Source organism: Nicotiana tabacum, chromosome 10 (assembly GCF_000715075.1).
Source record: "Nicotiana tabacum cultivar K326 chromosome 10, ASM71507v2, whole genome shotgun sequence".
NCBI lineage: Eukaryota > Viridiplantae > Streptophyta > Magnoliopsida > Solanales > Solanaceae > Nicotiana > Nicotiana tabacum.
Genome location: NC_134089.1, coordinates 91,035,395 through 91,044,231, shown reverse-complemented (window position 1 = coordinate 91,044,231; position 8,837 = coordinate 91,035,395).

Genomic DNA, 8,837 nt, shown 5'->3' with positions numbered 1-8,837 from the left:
CCGTCAAATATAAATCTATATCCAAGTTTTCACAATACCATATTCATTCTCTTAAAATCTTGAATCTGCCTCTGATTGAAGCATCCCATAAATATCCTCCCCTTTCCACCATTGTAATAGATGCATAATTATTAACTGACGTACCACAATAACAACCCAGTGAAATTTCATTAGTGGGATCTTGGGAGGGTAATGTGTACGCAGACCTTACCTCTACCCCCAGAGGATAGAGAGGCTATTTTCGAAAGACCCTCGACTTAAGAAGACAAAAAGAAAACGAAAACAGGCAATATATCAGTACCATCAATAGAAACCATAGAACAAAGAACAGCATCACCAGAACCAGAAAATAAGTGAAAAGCAAAACAATAACCAGTAGATAAAGCACAGCACTAAGAGGAACGAAAGAGTAGTGTGAACTCAACATTAACCACTAACAGTCAAAGACCAAGTCCTAACAGACTAGCCTCACTTTGGAGCGTCGTAGAGATATTCCCAACTACCTGCTAGCCTACAACCTTAATGCTCGATCTCCACAACTTCTTGTCTAGGGTCATGTCCTCGGTAATCTGAAGTCTCACTATGTCCTGCCTGATCACCTCTCCCCAATACTTCTTAGGCCGCCCTCTACCTCTCCTCAAGCCCACCAAAGTCAGCCGCTCACACCTCCTCACTGACGCATTTGAATTTCTCCTTTGAACGTGCTCGAACCATCTGAGTCTTGCTTCCCGCGGCTTGTCATCAATATAAAGAAATAGTTGATGACGAAGTGATGATCATTAAGTGACGTATATAAAGCCTTAATAAAAAAAATCTTATAAATCTAATTGTTAAACTATTCATTCGTTTGTCTTTTCAAGACAACAACCCAAGAGCGGTCGTGGCATTTGCGAAAGGACACAGTTACGACTTTAGCAGCTTCTCTGCACTATAAAGATTTTAAAACAAAGATACCAACCACCAAGTAAGGGTGATGGTGAATTTTTTGGTGAGGAATTATTTATTTTTTTATAGTGGTCTTATTCGACCAAAATTTTAACTAATAGAATCAAGTAAGTTTCAAATACCAGATAATTAAGCATCAGCATGACCCTCACTCAAAGTTTATTTTAATTAGTTGAGCCATTTTCTTTATAAACTTAGTTGAATCAAGTAACTACAGTTAGCGAGGTATAATCTTGTTGAATTAAGCATGGCAGTTTAGCAGTTGTTTTCCTTCCTTTTAGGTTGATCCAATCAAAAGAATTCTATTCAGTTTATCAGTTTTACCGGCTATGAAAGCACTCAATCTAAAGCAAATAATACATCTAAAGAATTGTTGTTCATGCATTCGTGTACAAACCAATGCAAACGAAGTAACATAAATATTCCGATAATTATTTATTTCCATCAGCCAGCGAGAAGTTTGGAATAAAATTAGTGTTTCTTCCATTAATCATCGGCATCAAGACAGTCTATACATCATAGAAAGATTTGGGTGAATAATGAAATAGTTAACATTACCTATTTTAAACTTTACCACGGAAATATAAAATCTTTTCAAGTAGATGATATATAAAAGCAACAAGAGTGATAATATTATATTTGATTTTACCTAACAATTATGTTTTTAAAACTACAATAACCAATAAATAAAAGTTTTAAAATTACTGTATGTATATACGTATAAACTATTGTCCACGTGAAGTCCCGTGTGATACACGGTTAGGAGCTAGCTCGGCGTGCAACATCATGTTGGCCCTACAATTTCCCATTTTTCTTCTTATACTAGTACTTCTTTTCAGCTTTTATATTATTTTCTTTTTAAATATGTTTTTGAGGGTTATGTATGTCGCTTCTCAAAGTTATTTTATAGATATAAGATCTTAAAGCTAAGTGGGGACTTTCGAGGGGTTCAGCCGCCACCACAACCGTCTTTTTTCTCTAGATTTTCTAATCAACATCACAAGACAATAAAATGTTAAAATAAATTATTATGTCAAACTTTGGTATAGAAGAGTATAATATAATAATTTAAAGTATAAAACGTTAGGTAGTTTGTTATATTATATTCAATTTCAATAACATAGAGAAATTAGTTAAGCTGATATTTTGCCAAGTTTGATTAGCGTACTCTTTCCGTTTTCATTTATGTGAATCTATTTGATAGTTTAAGAAGAAAAAAAAATTAAAACTTTTATAAATATACCATAATATTTGTTTGATTATAAATTTTTTGATATTTGTGATGTAAAATATTGTCATACCATTTATGTAAATGTGAAAGCTTTTCGTTCAAGATAAAATTGCAATCCTAAAATTAAGAGTTTTCCTATTAGGAAAGGGTTCATCCATCTTGAAATTGAGTAAAAATTAGAAAATAGATTGACATAAATAGTGTAATATTTATACCAGTTCAAATTACTTGACAGAGCAATTTTTTATTTACAGGAAAACATGTTAAGAAGAGCAGAAAGAGAAAATCAACTTTTATTGAGAGCATGGAGTAAAATATAATGTGCAGGGATTGGAATTGCAATGGTAATCTTACTCGCCTATACCACAAGCATAATATCACAAAATACCTTGTTTTTTTTCTTTTGTCTCCTTCACTACTACTGAAACAGTTTGGTTTTTCAGATGATATTTATGAAACACCCGTTAAGACACGGGAAGAAGAGAAATTTTGCCATAGATCCTATAATACCTCACACTAAAAACAAGGGTAGTTAAGTAACTTACAAAAAAAAAATAAAGAGGACCAAGTAATAAAAGAAAAGGATTAGAAAAAATATAGATGTGTCATATCCAACAAAAGTAGCGTAACTGAAACACCAAAAGGGGATTTTGAGTCCTTAGTCTTATAGAATTTTAAAACAATAAATTTAAGATTGGGGCAAACTTTGAGAGTTGGAAAAATATCTATCAGAAGGGAATTCCATCCTAAGGAGGACACGACCAAAATCTTCTGCAGAAATTGAAGCATTTTTCTTTCATACCAAAAAAAAAATCGTGAAGTTTTGTTTTTGCCTCAAAGGTCATATATCAGCTGTAGATCTTTCTGGCATTCACATATTTCATCGGGTATTACTTGAACACCAAATTTGAATTTTTCAGTAGATATTTTTTTTAACTTCACCTCAGATATTGTAGGATTTCATTAGATATTGTAAGTTACCAGCGACTAGAATACGAGAATAGCCATGAATAATAATCAGATACTTATTATTGAATAGATTAATGGTGAACTAGTAGAGCTGGATCAGAATTTTTCCCTATAATTTGGATATAACAGTTTTAAAAAAAATGTTAATTCTCTCAATTGTATTCATATAGAACCATGAAGGAGAGATAAAGATGTTAACTTACTATTTACTATTTCCTACAAGTTTTCAGGATACTTAGAAAAGTTGTAGAAAGGCTTTGAGGATAGAACATGAATTTTGATAGATAATTATTGGGAGAATTGGATTATGGAGTTGATGGGTGGAAACACTGGACTTATAATGATTCATAGATTGCAAACGAATTGAGCATTTAGATCGATAAGAAGTCAAGCTTTGAATAGTTGGCATTGAGGTGAGTAGTAATCTTACCTCAATTTGTGTTTTCATAACTTGCATGGTTTATATATGATTTTGAAAAAAATAAATGTGTTACCAATGCTTTGAAATTGCATGTGGGACAAGTCCTTTTACTTGATATGGTACTGAATAGTTTACTCGAGATGTTTACAATTATTTAAAATGTCCTCACTATTACTAGACATGTTCTATTGTTACTTGAGACACGCTTACCGTTACCGAAATAAAATTTCAAGAGTTGATAAGAAATTATATGCCCTTTATTATTTTGAAAATATTTTTGTACGAGTATTTACTGTTTACAAGAAAGAGTATAAATGGGAGGAGACTTTGAAGGATCCCGTAGCTAACGGTGGGTTCGTTAGACCTGGTGCACCTTGTATTTACCGATTACCGAGTACAATTATAGCCTTCGCTAGTGGGAAGGTAGAACTAGCATACACTTACAATTTTTCCCTCGAGTAGGGACCTATAGTTATATTTGACTTCTTTTATGAAGGGGTCCACACAGTGATACAGATACATGATCCTTTCTTGGAAACCTCCCAAACATAAGGAATTGATATGATACAGTGCTTACCGAGTTTATTACCAAATTGTTAAATTGATTTCTGTTACAGAAAATACATAATGAGACTGATTATTCTTACCGTTTTGAAAGGGCATTTTATTTTTATGATAATTTCTAAATTTTATTATACCAGCATGTATTTCTGACTTGTCCCGATAAAAAACAATTGTGGTTAAGTGTTATTACTCACTGAGCTAGCGACTCACTCCCTCGCTATTTTTTTTACAGAGACAGTAGTTGACGCTAGAGAGGATTTTGTTAATTAGAGTATACGAGTTGACAGTTCCTGGTGAGCCCCGCACTTTTTCGCTTGGGCGAAGAGTTTATTTATTTATTATCGTCCTTCCTTATGAACTCTTAGAGTTGCTCCATAGTCATTTTTATTAGCGTCATGAGTATTCATTCGTTATATTGGACTAGTTACTACTATTGCACTTCTTTCCGTATTTTTGAAATGGGTTTGGTATTATTATGGTTATAAGGTTGGTAATGATGGTGAAAACTCGTTTTTGGTTAGTTGATGAAGATTATGAATGATTTAGGTGCATATTGGTTGGTTGTGTTGGTAATTTCTAAGACAGGTTTATTTTTGGATAGTCCTAAAACAGGGGAAACTCTGTCCGATTTTGTGTAGATTACCGATGAGGCTTACTTGGGAGCACTTGTTCCTAAGCGCCGGTCATGATCCTAAATTGGGTCGTGACAGAGTTGGTATCAGAGTCCTAGGTTATTCTTGTGACTAATGGAGCACACGTCAATAGTAGAATCTCAATTATGGTTATGTAGCCGGTCATTCCCATAATCGTGATTCTGCGAGGGCGTGATAGGATGTGTCTTGTCTTTCTTTCTTATTCCTCCGTACGTGTGTGGCGATTAGGGTTAGATAACTGAATCAATCATTACTTATCTTATTCGTGTATGGCTCAGACCAATTACCCTATAATAGAATTTGGCTAGAGGTTCAAACTTCAAAGACGTCAAATTTCGCCAATGGACATGCAACCATCTCCAAGCAAAGAAATGCTACATAAGTAGTATACAACACCAGTGAAAGGTTCATTGTGCCGTATGAGGTGCTTTCTGGTAAGATGCGTAATAGGGTTTATTTCGAAAATTTATACTAGTCTACCACTACAACGACAGAGGAGTACTATAAAAAAAAAGGTACTTACCTCCTTGAATTAAAAAAATTGAAATCTTTATGGATATAATGGATAAACGTAAGAATAATGAGCAAAAAAAATAGGGGCTCTAAAGTCCTCATGGACCTAGAAGATTATAGGAAACAACAAAATATTCTTAATAAAGTTCCTAAAGTTGAAACAACTAAGTTTACTATTTCTGATAGTTCAAAGGATCCTTAAAGGTTTTAGTAAAATACTTACCATGTTATGAGCTATAGGATATTTCATGAAAAGGTCTATGGAACATGCAACTTTTAGACAAGAGAATATGGCGAATACATGAAATGCTAGTGTACTTTTATAGACACCAACAAGAGCAACACAACTTATTTGGGAATAATTTCACTAAAGGACTTATGAATCACTTCCTTCTTGACAGTTTGTGACGTGAACTTGCCTGCCAGATCATTTAAGAAATTGATTTAGACGTTGGGTATACTTACATATAACACCAAACTTTCTCAGCTGGATACGCAAACAACATCTTAAGTTTAGAGGCTTGTTGAGAGGTTGGTTAACCGTTTAAACAAGATAGTAACTACACATATGAAGACTTAAACCTATTCTGTAGCAGTTGCACTTACTAGAAAGTTGAAAATATGGACATGATAGGCATACAAGAACTCACATAAGAAGATCAAGATTAGAATATCTTTTAGTATGGATTTTAATATGAGTCGAAGATTTAAAAATCAAGAATGTTTTGAGATATTAAGTGATCTTTGTCGGGTCGCCACATCTGTGAAAAATTTATAAGACATTTGTTTAAAACTTTTAAGATTCAAGTTAAGAGAAGGAAACCCTAGCTAACTAAGTTGTACTTGATATGATTGACTCTAACATACTAATATGTATGGATTAATTATCTTCTTACCAGGCTACCCTCGATTATTATGGAAAGATTATTAAGTTTGTTGAACTTTAAAAGTTAGTTTTGCCCAAAAAAGGGGATTATAGGTTTTAGAGATGAGTAAATTATATATTTTGAAGACTTACCGGATACAGGTTTTATTATATCGAGTGTTGCACCATAGGGTACACCCATATTGATTGGGAAAAAAAGGGACAAGTCTTTAAAAATGTGTGTCAACTACAGATAATTAAATAAGATAACAATACACAAGAAATATCCATTGTCTTGTATAGATAACTTGTTGGTTAGTTACAAGGAGCCTCCCACTTTTAAAAGGTTGATCTCCAGTCTAGTTATTATAAGCTTAAAATAATAAAGGAAGATATTTCGATATCAATCTCTAGAAATCAGTACAGATATTATGAGTTACTTATAATGCCTTTTGGACTGGCAAATTCTCCAGTCGCTTTTATAAGATATAATGAATATGGTGTTCGAGTTGTTTCTAGAAAAAAAAAGTAATGCAGTTTTTATTTAAGACTATTGCTATAGAGATCTGTAGTTACTTGTCTTGGCAGACTACTATTAGAATTTGGTATAGGATATTTACAAAATAGCAGCATCACTAACCTAGTTAACACAACAACTAAAAAAATGCAAAGTTCCCAGGGACAAAGGAATGTTAGCAAAGCTTCAGGAACCCAAAACATGTTTAACAACTACCCTAGTATTAGCCTTACCAATTGATTTTGGAGGACTCGCGATATTTTTTTTGATGCTTTAAGGATGAATTAGGATGTGTTCTTATGCATATAATCGTGTTATATCTTACGCTTCGAGACAATTCAAGAAGCATGACCTACATTATCTTACTCATGACTTAGAGTTAGTCGCAGTGGTTTTGGTTTTGGCTTGAAGGTTTGGAGGCATTACTTATATTGCAAAATTGTGAGATTTATACTGACCACAAGAGATTAAAGAATATTTTTCACTAAATCTAAATCTTCAACCGTTTTGGTAGATGAAACCACCCAATGACTATGATTGTTTTAATTGGTATCGTTATGGAAAGACCAATATGGTGGTTGATGCATTGAGCAGAAAAAAACCTATGAGCAATTTGACACATATAGTTTTGTCAAAAGGACTTTTGGCTTAAAATATGTAGAGACTAAATGGTACTTATATCAAGTTTAGTATGGAGAATTAAGAGATATTATTGGCTTGTGATAAATCCAAGTCTTCACTAGTGAAGAACATAAAGTTCACTCAATATAAAAATGAGCGATTATGTAAATATCGAGATGAGACCGTAGCTAGTAAAAGCAAGAACATGACTATTGATAGTAATGGTATTCTTCGACTAAGCAGCAGGTTATGTGTACCAAATATAGATGGATTAAGACAAGTTATTCTTGAGGAGTTCACAACTCTAGATACACTGTACATTTAGGGTCCAATAAGATGTACCATAACTAGAAGAAAATTGTATTTGGGACAAATGAAAGAGGAAAGGTTTTTTTTTCTTGTTTCTAACTATTTGACTTGCTAGCATGTCAAGGCAAGAATTTGCGACTTGTAAGACCACTACTACAACTCGAGTTCCAAAGTGAAAATGAAATAGAATTTTATGAACTTTGTGACAGACACCTCAAACAATTAGAGGTTATGATTATATCTGGGAAATTATAAATTGGCTTATATAATAGTCACACTTCTTGCTAGTCAAAACTTCTTACAATGAGTTGAAATATGCATAGATACATAAATGAAAAATTATCCGAGTCCATAGGTTCTATTATTCACCATTCCTTATAGAGAATCAAAATTTAGCGCACGCCTTGAATATCTTTTCAAGAAGCATTGGGTACACGAGTAGATCTTAATACTGTATTTTATCAACGGACAGACGGGAAGTCTAAACGTACTATAAAGATCTTGGAGGATATGTTGAGAACATGTATTCTTGAATTTGGAGGTAACTGGGATGCTTATCTACCTTTAGCTGAACTTTCCTACACAAATAATTTTCAGTCTAGTATTCAGATGGCACGGTACGAAGCATTGTATGGTAGGAGATGTCGTTCTCCTATTAGATGGTTTGAAGCTTGTGAGACTAACTAATTGGGACCTGACTTAGTACATAAAGCTATTGACAAGGTCTAATTAATCAAGAAAAAATTACTCACAGCACAAAGCAGACAAAAACATTAAGCTGATAAGAGAAGAAGAGACTTAGTGTTCACAATAGGGGACATTGTATTCTTACGGGTTTCTCCTATGAAGGGTGTGATGCGATTCGAGAAAAGAGATAAGTTGAGCTCGAGATTTATAGGTCCTTACGAGATACTTGACCAAGTAGGAGTTGTGGCACATTGTTTGGCACTTCCTCCCGAGTTATCTTTTATACATTCAGTGTTTCATGCCTCTATGCTCAGAAAATGTATATCGGACATCTCTCAAGTGATTGAAGCACCAACTATACCGTTTGATAAGAAATTATCTTACAAGGAGGAGCCGATAGCTATTGTTGATAGACAAATGAGAAAGCTACGATTAAAAAAATTGTGTTCGTGAAAGTCTTATGGAGAAACCATACAGTTGAAGAAGCTACATGGGAAGTCGAAGATGCTATGCGAGTCGAGTATACTTATTTATTTCAGTCT